This window comes from Cavia porcellus, unplaced genomic scaffold (genome assembly GCF_034190915.1).
Source record: "Cavia porcellus strain 051 isolate PalLab524CR breed Dunkin Hartley unplaced genomic scaffold, mCavPor4.1 scaffold_24, whole genome shotgun sequence".
Classification (NCBI taxonomy): domain Eukaryota; kingdom Metazoa; phylum Chordata; class Mammalia; order Rodentia; family Caviidae; genus Cavia; species Cavia porcellus.
The window spans coordinates 10,743,655-10,765,517 of NW_026947507.1; positions in this window are offsets into that span (position 1 = coordinate 10,743,655).

Consider the following 21,863-nt stretch of genomic DNA (forward strand, 5'->3'; position numbering starts at 1 on the left):
TCACTGGAAGAACTTTGTGGGAGCCTCTTAATAATAGTGCTGGGAAAACTGGGCTTCCACATGCCAAAGACTAAAACTAGACCCATTTCTACTGTCAGGCACTAAAATCAAAATGGAACAAAATCTAACTATTAAAACAGAAACATTAAATCTGCTGGAAGAGAGACTAGATAGAACTCCTGAAGACATAGGTATAGACAAAGACTTCATTAACAAAACCCCGATTACACAGGAGGCACTACAAAGAACAACTGATATCTCATCTTATTAAAAATCAAATCTCCATCTCTTCGGTGAGATCCCCAAGGAAGCCAAAGAGTACCAGAGCAGGATCATAAGCAAATGCCCATTCCCCAGAGCTTCATTCCTCTTGTACATTACTCTGGCTTTTCCAGCCACCTTCAGAACCTGAGAATCCATTACAAGAATATGAAATATAGTTTTCTTACTCAACATCTATTAATTTGTGTAGCTTCAGTATTGAAAAGAATAAGCTAATTTGAATTCATACACTGCCCTTTTCTGGTCTGAACTATTGACACCTAGAAAAACAAGTACGGCACTGAAACAACATTTCATAATTGAAATAGATCTGGACCTGCTATTGCAGCGCATCAAACAGCAAGCCATTTTTCACCGTCACGTGATACATTGTGCAGTGTTTAACTGGACTGTCAGAACCTGAATATCATAATCAATTTAACAATTAGCATTTTCCAAGACAATAAGTACATTATTGGTTGGAACTGGAGGAAACATTTTAAACAGAGAGCCATTGAACCATTGCTTAATGACTGCTTTAGTCCTTTTTTATGTAGGCTTAATGAATAAGGATTAACAGAAGGAAAAATTCACTTGAAAATTCATAAAAGCTATTTTATGCAAACACTACAATGTTTCATCTCTCTTCCAAAACTTCCCTTGAAGAAAACGTATGAATTTTAAAGATTAATTCCCTTAGTGGTTTTCACTAGCACACACATAAATTCTCTGATATTAGTATAACAATCATATAAATTAATACTTGTTTTCAATTACCAGCTTAAAAAGATAGTTGAAATATATCTATGAGGAACCCAATTAATATCATATGTCATAATTTTACTCTAATAAAATTACCATTTTTATATATAAATTGTTAAATTACAGTTTTTCTCTGTCTTTTGAAAGGGAAAGCAAAATTTCTTTGAGACTTAGAAGTCAAAGAGATGAATTCCACTTTATTCCTAGTCATTAAGTAGATAAAGTCTCTAGAGTACTATTTACTTGTTGCAAGCATTTCTTTTCTTGATGAAATTTATAGCTATAAATGAAAAAAAAAAGAGCATATATCACATAGTCCTTAAATGAACTGTGTAAAGGCAAAGGGAGATGTTGGGGTGGGAGAGAGTAAGGTTGTTGATACTAAGAAGCTGCCTTAATTTTCAGCATCAGACTGAGAATAGAAGAAGCTTAATGTAGTTTAAGCAGTTTCTGTTGTTGTTGTTGTTAACATCTTCCCTCTTCTGTTATATTGTAAACAACTATTGAGACTACAGGCAGAGGCAAAATCTGAGTTTTCACCTCTACTCCCGTGTTTCACCAAGTGCCTTGAATGTAGGAAATGATTAAAAAAAAAAAAAAAATATATATATATATATATATATATATATACAGTTGGAAGTAGATAATAGGAAGAAAGAAAGGAAGGAATGAGGAAAGAAGAAAAAGAAAGGAAGAGAAGCAGATAATGTTTCTGATCCAAAAAACACCCCTAAAAAAGAAACAATTGTTTTGTCTCCTGCTGTGGTAAAACTTTCCTCAGTGTTTTGATTATACCAATTTTGTTTCCTGCACTCCCTTGTCTCCTGCCATGAGACATCTCAGTTTTCATAAAATGCAACCACAAGATTCCCTCTTCCAGAAAGCTTCTTACCACTATGCTTATTCTTCCCTAACACATAAGTACATTGTTTTGATTCACATCCGAGAACCTCATGATATTAGATCTGTAAGGGGAGTTAAGGTAATTTAATCTAACTCCCTCACTAGGAGACAAAGAAATGGAGACATCAACTTATGAAATGGTTTACTCTATGTTCTTCTCAATAGTCAATTCATAACAGAGTGGGCTAAAAAGAATAGTTTTCAGATTATTGATATTATTCTCTTTTAAAATGCTTTAATAAGCATTTGTAGCTGTTCTATTTCTAGAATACAGTTCCCATAAACAATATCTTTTCCAACAAAGCATCAATACAATAATCAAAATATAAAGAATTTAACCTTAAAAATTTACTACCTTCTTGTTCATACAAAACATTCATTTTCACCAATTGGCCAAGAATGTGAACTTTAGAGAAAAATCTAGAGTCCTAGATTAGTGATCATAGCTCTTTGATCATCTTCAATCCATAGCTATTCGTCAAGGTTTCTTTAGCTTTCATGACATGAACATTTTTGAAGATCCCAAACCAGCTGATCAGAAGAATACCTTTCACTCTGGCCTCTCCTCTCTCCTCATGACTACAAACTGGTTACGTATTTTTAGCAGCACTGTTGCAAATATGATGCTGTTTTCTCTTAGCACCTGGCAGATATTGCACAATTTTGCTTAGTCCCGTGTGGTAATATTCACCTTGACCAAACTGATATTTCAGATTTCTTCCCTGTAGAGTTGTTCATTGACCCTTTGTACAGCAATATCCATTCTTTATCAAAATTTCTGCAATTTATTGATTTTACTTGTTTGGGTTGTTATTGTGATACATTGACAAATAATTTACTCTTTCTTATATATTAATCAAGTGACTTTCTACTATGTAAATACATTATTACCAATGATTTTGATGGTGAATTCTTCATTAACCTTTTTGGGGTTTTTTGCACTGTTAAAATGTCCTCATCATTCATGAGCACCTCAAATTTTAGCATAATGAAATGCATTGTGTTTATTTTTATAACATTCTATTGCATATATATTCATAGATTCCTTTAAAATGATACTAAACACACAGGACATCATATTGCATCTTCTGGAGTTGTCAACAAGTATTCATTGATTGAAAAAAATATATATAGTTGTGTTAGCAGATACATGTCAGCTCAGTGGAAACTGAGCTTCACATATTTTGAGATAGCCATAAATTAAAGACTGTGATTTATAATTAATGATTATATGTATAAAAGATTGGAGTAATAAATTTAATCCAAATATATTTCAGCAATAGTTCACTACCTTTTTGTATTCTAGCCTAAAGCAACAGAGAAAATTCTTTTCTTTTAGTATTTTTAATGAAAAATCTATAGTGAATAATATTTTATTTTGAACTAAATCATTTCAACTGGCAGGGTGACATAATTGCAGCTGAAATCTATGCCATCAAATTGACAATAAAATGTCTATTTTTGAACAATTTGATTTGAAAAAGCCGTAACCTTTTGTCATAATACTGGCCACTTACAGTGAATTTCTTCTTATGCTTTGGCACTTGTAAAACTGATGGAAAATTCATTTTTGTAATAAACTCAAAATGAAGAAATCAAGATTTAAAATACTCAATGCAAAATGATAATCTTAAATCAATCCAAGCTGTACAACTTTCATATAATTTATAATTGACTATTTCCTAAAAACTTTGGTCATGGCTTTTTTAATAGTTTGAATGTTGATTTTTGTTTATTTAGGACTATCTAAATATTATTAAGGCTTCATGGATGATGTACAGCCTAGGAAATAACAGAAGCAGCTTCCCTATTTGACTCTTCTCCCTTTGAAGTGGCTGGAAATTTTACAAATCAGAAGATGGTGGGGTGCTCAGAACTAGAAGAAAAACAATGGGTCATTTCTATCTAAATCATAACCTAAAAGTACTTCTACACCAAGCTACCCAAGGGAGTAACCACTGAAGAGGGTTTACACGATCCTTTAATGATATGATTGTGCTGCATCAATTTTGATACCACAGAATTTCTCTCAATATACAAGATAGCAGGGCGTCCTTTACCTAAATGTCTCCAATCCATTGGACATTGTATTCATTTTGTGAAAGTCCAAACATTTCACAATATTTCTTCTCTGCAGAAAAGTTTTAAATTTGAGACTTTGAGAGACAGGGAACTTCCAAACTAAAATTCCACTCTCATAGTGAAAACACTGAAGTTAGATTTAACACCTTCATCTGTGAGTGGTTGTGCATTTTAATGCCTTCATCTTAGAAAGATAGTTCTTATCAGCTCAGCAGCCAGTCATTTTCATAGTACTTACCAAGCTTAATCACGCCCAGCACATTTGGAAATTCAGCGGCAGCTCCAGGTATGTGTGCCTGTCACAGCTGCCTCTTCTTTAAGGCAGATTCCTGCACCTTTAGTCTTAGCTAGGGGTCCTCTTTTATCAAGCAGCCTGTAAGAATGCATATTGTGATTCTCACCAGATTAGCGTGCTTTAATCACCATCTTTATTCCTGTGGTTTACTTCCCACTAATTAAAGCTAGTAAAATTTCCATTGCTAATTTAATTAATGAAACAACTCATCCTCATCAGGCATAATCTTTCTTACTCCATGTACCAATTTAAATAAAACCTAATGCCTGTAAATGACTCAGTTAAATCACCATTATAGGAGGTAGCAACAAGGTCTGTGTCTGACGGAGGAAAACCCCTCCCTTCCTCCAAAGTTTCTTCAGATAATGCCAGCCCTGACAATCATCCCTGAGAAGCAAGGACTTCACTCAGCAACTGCTGTGATTTGGACTTGTGATAACTTAAATTTATCCAGTTCAGTTCCCCATCTAGAACTCCAACATAATTCACCAAAATAATTGTGCTAGCCAAACAACTAGTCAGATCAAAGAATAAAATAAAGAGCCCATTGCATCGTTTTCATAGAACTGAATTAATTGGTTAGGTTAGCTAAAATGTCTGCCATAGTTTTCATACAAATCCAGCTTTTATCTATGTGCTAAAATAAATATGACTCGGACTAACCATAATGGAAAAATGAATTACACTTATAAAATTATTTGTTCACTTGTTTTTCCAACATATATAAAAGTAAATGATGTTTGGTTTACCTAGCCCAAAGAGCATGTTTAAAACCTAAATGCTCTAATATACTAATGGTCTAATATACTAAAAATACTCAGCAAAACCACGTCTTGGAAGTAGGTCAATCCTCCTTACAAGGCTGTGCCCAGAATATTCAATTTCATTCTCCTTTTATTCCAAAACCACCCGTTTCTTAAAACATTCCAGCTGTTTCATGAACACAAGCAACAAGAAGTACCCCGCACCACATGGAGCAAAAGACAATAATGAAGTATATACAATTAGCATGAATTTGGAAATAAAGTACTAACCAAAACCCTACATCTGCATATATTTTTCTTTTTCAGGAAAAGAAATGGTTCGCGTGACGTGACTATGGACTCACCTGTAGCACATTCTAATGTCAAGATACCCCAGTGAGTAGGTTAGTCATGTAAAAAACACTCTCCTCTCAGTGCATCTCTGAGGTAGGACCTTCATATTTGTCTACATGAACTGTTAAATTCTCCAAGGACACTATGTATTAGGGATAAATCATGTTAAGTTAGGAAGGGACAAATTCAGTGTTTTTATTTTTTTTGTTGTTTTTATTAAGGATATATTTGTTTTTATTAAGGATATATTTGCAGTGATTTGGTTTTCTTAAAGTTTTGCTATCTAAGGAATTAGATAAGATACTGTTTATTTCCCTATAGTTTACTTACTAGGGTTAGCTGCCAGTTAAGACATGGAGATTTATGGGTTGGTCCTCTCAGACTAAGTGCCAATTGCCAAAGTGCAATGCTTTGAAGTTGTTTGGTTTGGCTGACACAGGTTTGGTCCTTTTGCCATTCAGATGAGTACCTGCAGCTTATTAGAAACGGTGGTGGACTGATCCTACTAATTCCTTCGATTATCCCTCCCAAGCTGACTTTGATTTGGAGCCTTACACTCACATAGGAGTCCCAAGAAGAGATGTAAAGTCTTCCTTCTTGAGTTCTCAGCATCCTGCTATCCCAGGGACAAGGAGAGGCCAGTAGACAGACGTTAAGGAATAGACAAGCCAGTGCCCTGCACCATCACTGCCGCAGCTGACATGCAATCAGCCCCCTGAGACAGACCTTCCAAGGGGACTGGCAGCAGACCACCGATATGAGACAGAGGCCACCAGAACTGTTCAGCTAAGCACATGCTGAAGTGTTTACATACAGACCTGGGAGCTGAGTAAGCAGTGACTGTTTGAAGTCACAGTTTTGATGTGACGTCTTCTGTAGCAAAAGCTAACTTAAACAAGAGAGAATAAAAAGATCCAAAACACATTTATAGCTGTGTAAAGGTGAAGATAATTTCCTTTCTTGTAACTTATTTCCAAGAGTGGAAATTAAACATTGTGTATAGTGGAAGGAACAACTCTAAGATAGTTCTATTTATAAAATAACAAGGTAAGAGAACTTTTACCATGCAATCTCAGTCACTATAAAGCTACAGTAACAAGACAGAATGGCTGCTATAGAAACAGACATACACATCAAAATAAATGAATGTAAAATCCAGAAATGAACATATATTTATAGTCCACTGATTTTATTTTTACAATCAAAGGTGAATTGTTATGTAAATGATGCTGATCTACTGCAGTGTCCATATGCAAAAATAAAACAATAACGATAACCTAAGATCCTTATTTCATGACATCTCACATGAAAATCAAGCTAACGTAGATGATACACATGTTAGAGCTAAATAAAATAGATCTAAGTTTGAGGCAAAATTATAAAAATTCGAACAGACTCATGAGTGTAAATAACAGTGGCACTGCACTAGGAAAAGACTTCTAAGATGTAATTCTCAAGCGATTATCTGCAAACAAAAAATGAATAAATTAGATTTCATCTCAATTTAAAATTTCCTGCATTTTGAGAGATGCCATTAAAGATAGAAGACAAAACTGTAGTGATGGAAATATTTTACAAATAGATGCTTCACAAAGGACTTGCACTGAAGAACTCTACATCTCAAGAATACATCAAGAACTCTACAATTCAATATTAAAAATCGAAAACCTAATTTAAAAATAAGCAAAAGATTTGTATAGATCTTTCTCTGAATGTAATATTTAAATAGCCAATAAGCCTATTTAAAAATGTTCAACATGAAAAAATCAATAGGTAGTTGTAAATCAAATCTTCAGTGAAATACTACTTAATACCTTCCAGCAAGACATTAAATAAAGTCCAGGTAACTGTTTGTACTGGCGAGGATGTGGAGAAATTGAAATTCTCAGACATTGCTAAAAGAAAGGCAAAATGATATGGACATTTTAGAACAATGTCCATTTCTTTAAAAAATGTTAAACACTAACTTAGCATACAAAACAGGAATTCCATTTTGGGTATTACCCAAGAGAAAAGAGAACCTACATTTAAAGGTTTGAACACGAATATTCCCAGCAGCACATTCCTAATGCCCCAAATTGGAAATAAGCCAAATATCTGTCAACTGGAGAATTCTTGTTTAACAAAGAATGTTGGGACTACCCCATGGATGTGGTGGTGCACATCTATCACTCCAGCCTTTGGAGAACCAGAAAGTGGCAAGTTCGAGGTCAGTGTGGGCAAATTTGATGAAAATCTCTCTCAAAAACGAAAACAGTTCTTGGAACACAACTCAGGGCAAGCTGCTTGCCTAGCATGCAGGAGACTCTGGGTTCAATCCTCAGTCCTGGAAAAAATGTGGTGAGCACACACATTGAACCATTAGCCTTAAAAATGCACAAACTACTAATACATGCTATAAAGCAGACGAATGTCAAAATGGCCATGCTAAGTGAGTGATGCACTTTAACACACATATCATTTGATGTATATGAAATTTTTATTTTTACTGTGTATTTTTATTAGTACACTTACTTATATGACACATCTTAATTCATTTGTCCTCTTCCTCGCCCATCTCTCCCTGCTCCCTCTAACTCTTGATGCATTTGAAAAAGCTCTATTTTCATTTTTTATTTGACTTTCTCTTCTGTAATATTCCCCTTTCTTCTCTACCTTCCTTTCCCGTCTCTTGTTCACCTTCCCACCTGAAAAGGGTTTCCCTATTGCCTATTACTTTTCTTTTATTTTGCTATTTATATTTTGAGTTTCTCCTATAAAAGAAAACGTGATATTTAAACTTGTGCATCTGATTTATTTCATGTAACATTACAGTCTGAAGGTGCATTTTTTTTCTACAAATCCCTTAAGTTTATTGTTCTTCACGGCCAAGTAGTACTTGTGCATAAATATCACATTTTATTTATCCATTCATCTTTCAATGAACATATATTTTTTCCAAAACTTAACAATTGTTAAATTGTGCTGCTGTAAACATAGTTATGCATGTGTCACTGTAATATGATTACTTTCTTACAAGAAGATCCCTAGAAGGGGAATAAGTGGGTCAAATGGCATTTTTAGTTTTTCGTTTTTTGAGGAATCACTCTATAGATCTCCTATGATCTCCCACCAATAATCTAGATTATATCAGGAACTCAAAATTCAGACCCCTCCCAAAATAAAAGATCAATCAAAAAACAGACAACTGAAATGAACAGACATTTCTTAAAAGAAGTACAGATGATCAGTAAATACGTGAAAAAATGTTCAATATCTCTGGCTATTGGAGTAATGCAAATTAAGCAAAACTCAGATACCATCTTACTCCAGAAAGAATGGTCATCAACAAGAAATCAATTAGTAGCAAATGCTGGTGAAGCGGGGGGGGGGGGGACAGAACAAATACAGAGAACAGAAAATAATTAATGCTTACCTAGGAGTAGGGACAGAGGTGAGGGTGACAGCAGATGGGCACAGGGATCTTTTGAGGGTGATGGAAACATTCAAAAACGTGGCTACAGTGATGGTTACACTATTGGATAAAGTTACCAGCAAACTGATTTAAAAACATGCAATGGGTGCATTTTTAGAAGAATACCTTAATGACCCTTTGCTGTTAGAGACAAAATTTGAAGTGTCTCCTGAAAGTATGAAAAATCAGTAAATGCCTGAATAGCTATGATTTTGAATTTAACAGTAGTCAAAGTAGAGTGTCAAAAAACTTACTGATTGTTATTTTTCTCTCTGTGAGTGTATGTGTATTTGAGCCTGTGTGTGTCTCAGTGATGGATGTGATAACGCTTTTTATTGACATTTCTATGGAAAATGAAAGCTTTCATTATGCAATCATTTGATACGGATATGTACTAGTTACCTGAGTAAATGCACCTGTGATGTAGTCACAAATATACACCAATAAAAAGCAACTGAATAAATAAAATAAAAATATACTCAATCCAAGAAGCAGAGATTGAACAGCAGGGAACATACAGCTGTGAAGTCCGTGTCTGGAATGAAGGAAAGACATCTACAGGACAGACTCACACTGACATGTTGTAACCCTATTCGTGCAGTCACTCGCTGCAACTCAACCCTTCCCACCGCCCACCCTGTCCCTGCCCATCAGCACACAGGACACAGCCTCATCCTCTCCATCACCCAGATCACCAGCCTCAGAGTCAGGAAGGAAGCAGGAAGGTGGTCCTAAAGGAGCACATGTTTCTGTTTTGCTGATTTTGACACTTTGAAAATTTATAATTTCAAACATTCTTTAGTAGAAATTTGAGTAGAGGGGAAACATGATTTAATTTTACTTTCTCAAATTTGTGAAATAAACTGTTTTAGGACTTTGCCATGGAAAAGCAGATTGCACCTGACTTTTGTTTTACAACTTCCATAAAAATGTGTATGGTTGTAATAAATTAAATCTGGCAAGGATTGGGGGGCTCTCTATTGAAGTGATTGAGCAGTGTAAGGCAGAGCAGCCCAACATCCCTCTGCCAAGGATCAACTGCCCTCTAACCACACCCAGACAAATGGAAGTCTACTCTACTTTTAAAATTTTCCAGAAAGGATGACTGTAGGAATTTTTGGTCCTTAAGGCATTTAGTCTGTCTGAGAAATTCATTTTACATAGGAACATAGTACAAAGAAAGGGAAAAAGAATGTCTGGCCTGCCAAACCCAAGAAACTTTTATTATTATGATCATTCTGAAATACAGAGGACAAAGTGGAAGATAAAATTCATACGGTGTCTAGTGTGTTTCTGATTAATGAAACAGAGCCTTATATTTTATTAAGGTTAAGTAAGCAAGCCCAGCCACGAAGCTGAGCTTTTGCATTTTAATTTGAGGAATTTCAACAATATAAAACTGCTGAACATAAAGAAGTTAAAGTCAAGAGCTGTATTCCCCAGCATCCTACTATCCTTTTCCCCAGCTATTACACAGAAAGAACTGTAGTTTAACTAGTGAGCGGTAGGCTCATAAATTTAAAGTATTTATGGAGCATTCTCAATTATTATTCTGGGATATAAAATATCCTCCGGCACAAATGGGAAATCAGCTAACAAGTGTTTTAAAATGAAAAAGCCTGAATAACAAAAAGGTTATTTGAATATATACACATGTGTATTGTAGATAGATAGATAGATAGATAGATAGATAGATAGATAGATAGATATTTCTGGGCATATTTTAGTTTAATAGAAATCAATGCTTTCTAAAATAATTTTAATTACTTGAATTTCCCAATGTCATGAGGAGTTCAGCTGATTTAAATGTGATACTAGGTAGTAAACACAAACTGATCTGATGACAAGAACTACTGCAAAATAAGTGTTTATTTCATTTCAACGTGTTTAAAAATGATGATGATGATGATGATGATAGTGAAAAAATAATAATAATGATAATTATAATAAGACTGAGCCAGCTTCCCAAATACCTAATAGCAGTGAGAACAAGCTTAGTGCATGAGCATCTGAGAGCAGTGCCCAGGCAAAGCAGAGCCCGGGAAGCCTGACTGTATGCATGAAGCTATCATGATGCCCAGCTCAGCACAGACTGAGGCCTTGAGCTCCAGCAGAAGGTGACTGCATAAGAACTGCTCACTTTGTTCTTTATGCTGCCTGTTCTCCACTACCTGCGAAGTTCAGTTCTGTGGAAAGTGACTATTTAAGCCTTGTCTTCCATATTTAACATTTTTCCTGAAAGATATTAACATCTATATATTATTTATTTCCTCATATGACACAGAAAATAAGCATGCCTGGAGTTGTAGGAATCAGTTGATCCACCTGCCAATACACAAGGGAAGCAGAGATGATCCTAGAGTGCTTTTTTTTTTATTTTAAAGAGAAAAGAATGACAAAAGCAATGATACAGAATTTCATGACAATATAACAGGAAATTAACAAGAGTTAATATATTGTGTATTTTTATCTTCAAAGTAGTTACTCAGATTACAAGATATAGGCATGCAAAACTTATCAAACAATAAAAGCACAAACTGTCATCTTAATGAACTAAAAGAAATTAGTAACATAACTATCTTAGCTCTCTTGTGTATTTATATAGGGCTTTGAACGGAATCCAGAATTCTCTGCTTCATATCACTGCAACGCAGGAAGCAACCCAGATGAACTTTTCATTGAAGAGGAGAAAACATGAAGTGTGGTCTTGAAAAGTAAAGAAAATGACACCAATAACAACCAATTTGCACTCTGCCGAGAGAGAGAGAGACAGAGAGAGAGAGAGAGAGAGAGAGAGAGAGAGAGAGAGAGAGACAGAGAGAGACAGAGAGACAGAGAGACAGAGAGAGAGAGAGACAGAGAGAGAGACAGAGAGAGAGACAGAGAGAGAGAGAGAGAGAGAGAGAATGAAGCTGCCATACACTGTGTTGAAACTGCAGAAGTTTTGTTTGCTGCCGGTGCAGTGAACATGAGTTCCTTAGAAATGGTAGGCAATGAACTTAGCAGTCCTATGCCTTTTTCAGAGGCACCAAACTCCGCAACAGACTACCTTCAGATCATAAAGAAATTTCAGAATTCTGAGAAATGTGTGCATTTAAGCTGGTGTAAGTATATGTGACCACCTTAAAAATAACACAACATTCAGAGTATAAGAAAGTCAGAAAAAAAATATTGGGCTTTGCTATGGTTTGAAATGTATGTGTTCTTCCAAAACTTGTGTTATAATTTAAATCCCAAGGTAATGATGTGAAGAGGTAAGACCTTTGCAAGATGCTTAAATCGTGAGCACACAATTCTGACACACAGGGTTAATATCCTTCTAATCTGCTGTTTCAAAGGAATTTGCTGGTCCTTTTTGTTCTTTTCTTCTGCACTGTGAAGTATCATCTTGGAAGCAGAGAGCAGCAAATGCACCAGACTCTGCAGCTGCTGGCATTTGAGCTTAGAATTTCTAACCTCCAAAAGTATTACCAAAAGTAACTATTATTTGTGACTTTTCCATTTGGTGGTATGTTGTCATTGCAGCCCCAGCAAAAGAAGACAGTCTTCATAAATTTCATCTTAATATTTGTTTTCAAAATTTGAGAAAACCCATGAACAGAAGGAAACGAGTTCTCTTTAGAGTTCACTTAACTCACTAAGGATTTAAATCTCACTTCATAATTTAAGATGAAACAAAAGGTACCAAGAGCTAGAAGAATGCTCATGTCATCTGGGAGAAAGTGGCAGAAACTATTATAGAGGATTTAGGCTTATCTAAATGAAAAAAAAGCTCTAACAAAAACTGCTTACATTTACTAATTTGATATGGGGATAATAAAACCTACTCCACAAAGCCAATAATCAAATGGTAAGGAATACAATCATCTCTTCATATTAAAATCCTTCAGATGTACAAATTCCTTATACAAAATGGTGTAGTTTTATGCACATCTTTGAATACTTTAAATCATCTCTGGATTGTGACCTAATATTAGGTATTTACCTAATATTATGTAAATTACCTAATATTATGTAAATAGTTGTTATACAGTATTGTTTAAAAATAATGATAAGAAAATATCTCTTCCGCTTCATTATAGAGAGTGTTTTAAATATCCTTGATCATTTGTTCATTGAATCTAACTGTAGTTGTGGAGAGCCAATTGTATACTTAAACCTGGGCTTAGGACTCTCTAAGCATAAAAATCTTTTCTGCTTTTATATATTAGGGTTAGATGTTACAACATTTTCTATCTTAACCTCATAATAGTGTTTCAAGGTGGCTAAATCAGACAATGATTCTTAAAATATAACGATAAAATGAAAGACAGTATCATTAATCTTTTAATTGTGAAAGTAAGAACATGAATTCCATCTTTTCCTGAAATTAGAAATTTTAGATTTCTTCCTACTGTGATGGCTGACTTTCTATGGAGGCTCGAGGGCCTCTATTTAGGCAGTTCCATGTAGTTGTGACTTAAATATGCTAGCCTTAAAGAAATTCAATCTGGGCTATGAAATATGTTCACTGGAAGAACGATAGTGTCTTTAATAAATGGTGCTGGAAAAAGTGACTCTCCATATGCTGAAAACTAAAATTAGACCCATGCCTACCACCGTGTACTAAACTAAAGTCAAAATGGATCAAAGATCTAAATATTAAAACAGAAACACTAAACCTATTGGAAGACAAAGTAGGTTAAAAAAATCTTGAAGACGTAGGGGTAGGTAGAGAATTCATGAACAAGAATCAAACTGCACGGGAAATACTTCCTAGAATCAATAACTGAGATCACATCTTGTTAAAGAGTATCTGCATGTCGAAAGAAATCTCCAGAATAGTGAAAAGAAACCCACAAACTGGGAAAAAATTTTAGAGAACTATCCCTCAGACAAAGGACATATGTCTAGAACATATAAAGAATTTTTTTAAAAATCAGACCCCCAAAATTCAAAGATCCAATCCAAAAATGGGCATCTGAGATGAATACGCACTTCTCAGATGAAGAAATACAAATGGTAAATAACTACATGAAAAAATGTTCATCATCATTACTCATTAGAGAAATGCAAATTAAAACAACACTGAGATTCCTTCTCACTCCAGGAAGAATTGCCAGGATCAAGAATACTACCAGCAACAAATGCTGGGCTGGAGAGGCTGTGGGGAAAGGAACTCTCCTGCACTGTTGGTGGGAGTATAGACTGGTGCAACCATTGTGGAGGTCAGTCTGGAGATTTCTCAAAAAGCTGGGATTAGAAGTCCCATTTGACCCAGCTATTGCACTTCTAGGCATATTCCCAGAAGAACTGAAAGCATCATGCCACAGTGATATATGTGCACCCATGTTTATAGCAGCACAATTTGTAATAGCCAGATCTTGGATTCAACCTAAGTGTCCATCAACTGAGGAATGGATAAAACAGTTGTGGTATTTTTATACAACGGACTACTCAGCTATAAAGAATTACCGCATTGAGATATTTATAAATAATTGGATGCAACTTGAGACTATACTCATAAGCAAAATAAATCAGACTCACGTGTATAAATACCATATAGTCTCCCTAGTGTAAGAAGGTAAGAGTACATAAGATTTTATGGTAATCATGATTCCCCATTACATTGCTTTGAAGGCTTATAATGTTTTCATTTATTGGTAGGAATGGTTTTATCCTGTTTTGTTTGATTTTATTATGTGTGATGGTATGAGCAGCTACTTTGAAGAAAGCAAGACATTATGGCAGCCATTGCTGACTTAATACCACCTTGCTCTGAAGTCCTACCATGCTTTTTTTCTTCTATTTCCATTGGTTCTATCATGTTATATCTGACTGGTTTTTAATACATGTGATAGTATAAACAAATCTTTTATGAAAAATGAGATATTATAGTAGCCATTGTTCATTTGCTGTTATTTGGTTCTGAATGCCCTGTAATACTTTCATTCTCTTGAATGGTTTTGCACTATTTTGTTATGTTTGCTATTATTGTATGTGAAGGTATGCTCAACTATTTCAAAGAAAGAGACATTATGGTAGCTACTCTTAATATCTGGTTGTCTTGTTGTGAAGTGCTGTGTTGTTTACATTGTTCTGTTCTGATCTGCCTTGCTCTGTTCTCTTTTGTTTTATTCTTTTTTTTAAAAAAAAAAATCTGTGCTATAGCTGATGTTATAGAACAGCCATTTATGGCTGGAAGAGCCAGGGCACCAGACTGAACCTGGGCCTGTGTGAATGTTTACTCTGAGGCTAGCCCCTCCCTTTCCCCTCTCTTTCTCTATGGCCATCTCAAAGTCTAGGTACATGGGAAGGTTACCGCAGGCTTCTCTGAGAAACAAATCTGAGGCAGAGGATTGCATGCTGCAATTTTATTGAAGGATTCTTTCAAGATCATTCCCCATGGAGAATTCAGAAGCTGGGTAGGTGGAAGGATTGTATTAAGGTGGGGTCGCAGCACAGACCTGCCATTCTTGCAGCTGCCAATACCCCCTTCTAGAAGCTGGAAGTATTTTTGGGCTGTGGAAGTGCTACAGGCTCCCTAAGGATTACACAGTATACCATTTGTTTAGACCCTCTTGAATCAGCAAAGCAGAGACAGGATTTATTCAGTAAACTATACACTATCTGGATGACCAGATAGCAGCAACCTTAACTCAACCTGAGTTAATATCTTCAAGAAGCAATTCTGCACCCATGAAATGCTACATTTTTTAAGGAAAGAGAGGTAAAAACAATCTCCATTTTTAAAGAGTATTATTGTAATCCATTATGATTAGAACAATTTCATCTTCCAAAAGATCAAATGTTAAATCCAATTATACCCTAAGAATCTTTGTTTGCCATAGACCAAAGAGCTTTCACTGATTAAAAAATACATATTACCTACTTTGCATCTAGCACTATTCAAGCCATTTGGGGAAAAATTGCTGAAATAGTGTTCCCTATCATCAAAAATGAAGACATAAACAGCTAGTTGTAAAGCAAATTGATAAATTCCATCATGGAGCTATGTACAAATTGCCATGGGATCTCAACGGAAGACATAATCAGAGAAGCATGACAACAGTGTCCAAAGAAACCAGGCAAAATGCTGAAAGGAAGACAGAAAGAAAAGTTTGAACTCTGAGGCCATCCACTCCAGCAGCCTTGCCTGCCTTCTTAGGTTAAGCCAGTGTGGTTGCCATTTGTGCTGACATCTTCGCAGGAGCAGCACAAATAATTCTAAAATATTTGTAAAAGAATAAACAAAAATAAAGAAATTAGTAAGGCAGTTCTTCTGAAATCATTTCTCAGAAAATATAAATAAAACTCAGTGTGCTTTTGTTTTAAAGAATTCAGGCATAAAAAGAACATTTACACAATTAAACCAATCTTTGACATATCTTCCCCCATCTTTCTGATTCACACATATTTTTTCAACAGATTGACCTTGATTTCAAAAACACAATTTAAGGGCTCACCTTCCCCCACCTCCACACATCTCTGAAAACTGTTTCCTTTGTTGAAAAGATTTTGTTTGGATTTTTAAACTGGAGTTAACAAATAAGAAAGGGACTACTTCTTTATCAAGCAATGTAATTTCATACTACATGTTTATTCTCACCTGGGAAAATTATTTCAGATTGCTTTAGCCAATGACTCAGACTGTCTCACTTCCCTTGTTCTCGCAGGGCTACCATTCCTAGCCTGAAGGAGGAGACCACTAGCTTCCAAGGCTGCAGTCAGAGGCAGTGAACATCTTTCTTCATTCCATGCTGATTCACCTTCTCAGTAGTAGCCTAGAAGCCTGAGTTACAGCCACTCTTTTTCCATGAGTGATAGAACCAAGTTGCAGTGTTCACAGAGGCAAAAGTTGTGTAGGAGTATGTGAACCCTAAAGAAAACTTGAAGAGAGTAAGAGAACCTTGTAAGAGGCTTTTAATGCTGTGAGCTCCAAGTTTCTAATGCAGTGCTAAATAAATTATTAATATCAGAATTAGATAAGTGATGGTTCTATAGAAAATACTAATTTTCATGCTGTACTATTGCATTATTTGATTTCTATGAAATAAGGTTGTCAAAAGGATGGAAGTTTGCCAAGAGAATGATTGATAGGAATGTATGAAAATAGTCTCATGTAGATTACCTACTACCCAGAGTAATATCTGTTCTGATGCACCTTTCCCATTATAATCCCTTTCTGTACCTTCAGTACACTCTGAGCAGTCCACCTTCTGCCCTTGTGAGGTTATAATGGCCTTGGCTATTGTATAAAGATAAAGAGGGGGACAAGGAATATTAGGGAAACAAAACGGAAGAAAGAAACTCGTTTCAGAACAATCAATTTGGCAAGGCCAATGGAATGGCCGTGTTCTGCCTGCCATGGTATACACTGTCCCTGCCTTCCCCTGGCCAAAACCATTCCAGAACACCATCTTGATTACAAGCACAGTTTGCAGTAGCTTAGTCATTTCCCTCAAGGAATGCTTCCTCTTGTGTGAAGGAAATAAGTGTATAATTATTGGTAAATAAGTTCGGCAAGATCCTGTGGGATTAATAATAACGCTATTTCCAATAGCTGAGATTCCACAATCAATCAGGCACAAGGACAGGTATTTTAAAGATCTCATCTGTAATTACAATTCTATAAAATTAAGGAAATTATTTCTTAGAATTAGATGCTGAGAAATTAAATGATTGGACCTTATTTATGTAATGACCAAGCCCAGAGGTTGTCTTTTGTCCTATTGTTTCTAACTTCCCAAAATGTTAACATCATCATTTATAAATCTTTTAAATAGTAATACCCACACCCTGACCAGTGACCCTGAGAGACTGGATAATCATCTGGCATCAGTGGCATAAGCCAAAGGCATGCACAGCAAACTCCTTCCAGTCATGCAATCTCAGCACCTTGTTCAGAACCTGGTAGGACCCTGCCCAACATCCCCAATCAGTCTTGGACCTTCAGGTAGGTCCCTTGGGGTCTGTTTAGGCTCCATCTAAAAACCCTCACTGGCCAGGGAATCATCTGCCCTCAGCAGTGTGAGCCAAAGAACTGCACAGCAAACCCAATCCAGTCATTCAAACTTGGCACCTCACTGAAATTTCCTAGGGCTCCACCAAGTATCCACAATCAGCCTCAGACCTTCAGTTGGATCCCTTGGGGCCTGGCTGGGCCCCATCCAGTGACCTCAAGTGGCCAGGGAATTGTCTTCTCTCAGTGGCATGTGCTACAGGCTTGAACAATGAACTGCATCCTGCCATGCAAACTTGACACTTTGCTTGGAACCTCGTAAGGGCCTACTGTGGAGCTTTGGTGCACCACAAAGCTTAAGCTGAGGGCCTGCATAGCATACTCAATCTAACTTTTCAACCTTGGTACATCACTCAGAATCTAGTAGAGTCCTGTTCAGCAACCACAAACAGCCAGGGAGTATCACAGTGCCACATGGCATGTGCTGAAGGCCTGTGCCACGCACCCTAACATTTGAGGAGCCTTTGAGTGTCCCTGGGATCTAGTAATAGCTCCATTCAACTGAGGAAATTTGCTGCACTACTGACTGACATCCTCAGCCAGGAAGAAGCAGAATCTGCCTTCAGCCCCTCCAGAGGAACATAGGAAAATGACAAAATGAAAGAGGAAAATGCAATTTCAAATCTCCAGCCCAGCCCAAGCAAGCCTAGAAGACATGGACATAGAACAAAATGTAGGCCATACAGCTGAAACTCCTGAAATGATAGCAACTAAAGTAAAAAAAACAACTCCATGAAGCTGTGAAGGAACTCAGATCAGAAATAATCTCCCACATAAAGGAAGAAATGATAAATGTAATAAAAGAAATACACATTTAAAGAAGATATAGTTTTAAAAAATTGAGGAGCACTACAAAGAGATGAAAGCCTTGAATGAACAATATAAGAAACAGAATGCATGAAACAGATTCAAAGAGATATCCAGGAAATAAAAAGTATCATTGAAAACTGTTTGAATCAATCAAACATACAACTCTGGTGCTACTATTGGAATAGCTAAAGACTCGGTGCTCCTGCTGCAGTGCATAAACTCGCACGGCTACAACTTACCAAGTTGCCAAAATTCCTGACGCTTCGACTCACTGGAAACGCAGTCACACTGAGGTCGGGGGTCGGCGAGCCGAACAGAGAGCTGAGCTGGTGGGGAACCTGCATTGAGCTGTGGTGAGTGCCAGGAATAAAATCAATCCACAGAAAAAAGGGGCTCCAAGGAAAGACATTCTGGGGCCGGGCAGACTGACAAGAACAAGGAGCAGTGGTGACTTCAGTCAGCTGCTCTGTGCCCAGATGGGATTGGTGGGGTGTGCTTGGCCTGGGTCATGCCCCTAACTGAGACCCAATAAGCTATCCCAAACCAATTCCCCATGCCCAGCGGTGCACACTAATGCAATCAAGCCTTCAGTGGGTTGACTGACCTGCAGGGGAGGCTGCGCATACTAACCCAGTGAAGGCCTCAGCAGGTTGACTGTCCCAGAGGGGAGGGACCAGCATATGCACTTCAGAAGAACTGTAACCAACAAAGAAAGAAACTGGGACCTCCTATCTATACCTGTATAGAAGAAACAAAAAATATGAGAAGAGGAAGCAACAAGATAAAGTCCCCAGCCCCCAATCCTAAGAACATTGACCCAGGAAAGGTAAATACAAAGGAGTATCATGCAGTATCAGACACAGCACCAGTGGACATAAAGAGATATCTTTGGGACCTCATAGATGAGTTCAAAAATGAAATATTTAACCAAGTAAAGCAAGGTACAAATAGATTAATAAAAGAAATGCTAAGCACCTCTCAAAAAGACACAGATGGAAGCATGGAGGAACACAAAAGAAGGGGAGAATTGTTTGATGAAAAATATAAAGAAAACATAGAATATATGAAGCAGGTTCAAAGAGATTACCAGGAAATTAAAAACTCCACTGAAAGCTGGCAAAACTGCTTGAAAGAAACTAAGGATAGATTATCCAAACTGGAAGACAGGTTTGCAATGTGGGAAGCAAAAATTTCTTAAAAATATCAAGGAAACAAGCAGTAACAATACAAAGGCGAGACAACAACAAGAGGATCTATAACTTAAGAATAAAGAATGTGAATGAAAAGCAGGGTACTAACAAAGGAACTACAAAGCTATTCACAGGGGGCTGGGGATTTAGCTCAGCAGCATAAACGCCTGCCTTACAAGCAGGCAGTCATGAGTTCAATCCCTGGTACTGATAAAAAGGAAAAAGACAAAAAAAAAAAAAAAAAAAAAAAAAAAAAAAAAAAGCTATCCACAAGAAGGAAAACTTCCCAAACATAGGAAAAGGAAATGATATTCAGCTCTATGAGGCATACAGAACTCCAGCCACCTACAATCAAAACAGAACTACACCCAGGCATACAATAATCAAGATCCCAGAAATCAAATATAAAAACAGAATATTAAAAGCTGCCAGAGACAAGAAACAAATTACTTATAAGGGAAATCCCATCAGAATTATGGCAGACTTCTTGACACAAATCATCAAATCAAGAGGTGCCTGGAGTGAAGTATTGCAAGCCCTGAAAGAAAATAACTTGCAGCTCAGATTGATGTATCCTTCAAAACTGTCTCTAAAAGTTAATGGAAAAACAAGAGGCTTCCAACACAAAGAGGAACTGGGGGAATTTGCGACCACGAATGCAACTCTACAGAAAATTCGCAGGACATCCTAAAGAGAGAGAAAAGTACCAGGATTCCAGGAACAGTGGCAGAGAGTCCTCAATGAATGGAGCAGAAAGTGAAATAAAGAAGACAAACAGACAACTAATGACAGATAAAGAGCACTACAGAAATGAGGCAGAGAAGGTTGGCTATAATCTCTAATATAGATGGCCTTGATACTTTAAATTTAAAAAAATTTAAAAAAAAGAGAATCACAGGCAGAGTAGATCCGGAGGTAGGGTCCACCAAGATGCTCTTTATAGGAAATATAATTAACCTGATAAAGGGTTTATGAACCAAAAATCAAATATGAATAATCAATGCTCTATGTGACAGGGAACCAGGGAGTAATAGGGGCAACTAGGCCAGTATTTGTGGATAGGTTGGAAAGACAGGCTTTAATAGGTAAAGAAATACAACCAGAGATCAAGTTCAGGAGGGAGAAGGTTTGGAACTACTTAGATAAATAACAGGTTGCCCCCCACAATTTAAAATGGAGGGTGTTGGTGAGGCCCAAAAATGCACAGTACACCCTGGGGGAGTAAAAGGAGAGGAATAGTCTTTTTTTAAGGTAGTAAAATACAACAGAACAAGACAGAATAAAGCCAGCTGGGACACTGTAGTGAAAATGGTACAGAACTTCACAGCAGGGTACCAGGATAACAGTAATAGGTATCACAGCATATCTTGTTATTTTCACAATAGTTGTACTTTCAATCATGTATATCAAAATAAAATTAAATACAGAACATTATAGAAGTTATCAAAACAGAATGTTGAACAGAGCAGTACCATTAATCAGAATAAAGCAAAACAGTAATAAAAATATTTGCCTTCAAAGAGATGGTGGGAGGAAATCCCCCTTATTTGCTATAGTCAAACTCCCAAGAGATGCTCAGATCTCTGGTTCCCATTTGCATACAGGGGGGCAGGAAAAGGGGTTAGGGGAAGTGGGATGATTGACTCTCAGCCTGTGCATCAGTAGGCTCACTGTTGCTTAGCAGGGAGGCAGGCTGGTTGCTTGGTTTCCCAGTGTCCTACGTTCCAACATGGTGTGGATCTCAGGAGCTGATGGTGGTTCTCCCCCCTGGAGGGGCCGCAGCCTGCCACACCACAGCCACTTACCAGGGAGGGGAGCTGCTTGTTTGGTTTCCCAGCTTCCTAAGTTCCGACATGGCACAGATCTCAGGAGACACTGGTGGATCTTCCCCAGGGGCAGCCACAGCTTGCCACACCACAGCCCTTACCAGGGAAGGGAGCTGCTTGCTTGGTTTCACTGGGTCCTACGTTTCACTAGGTCCTACGTCGAGAGGAATAGTCTTTAAAGA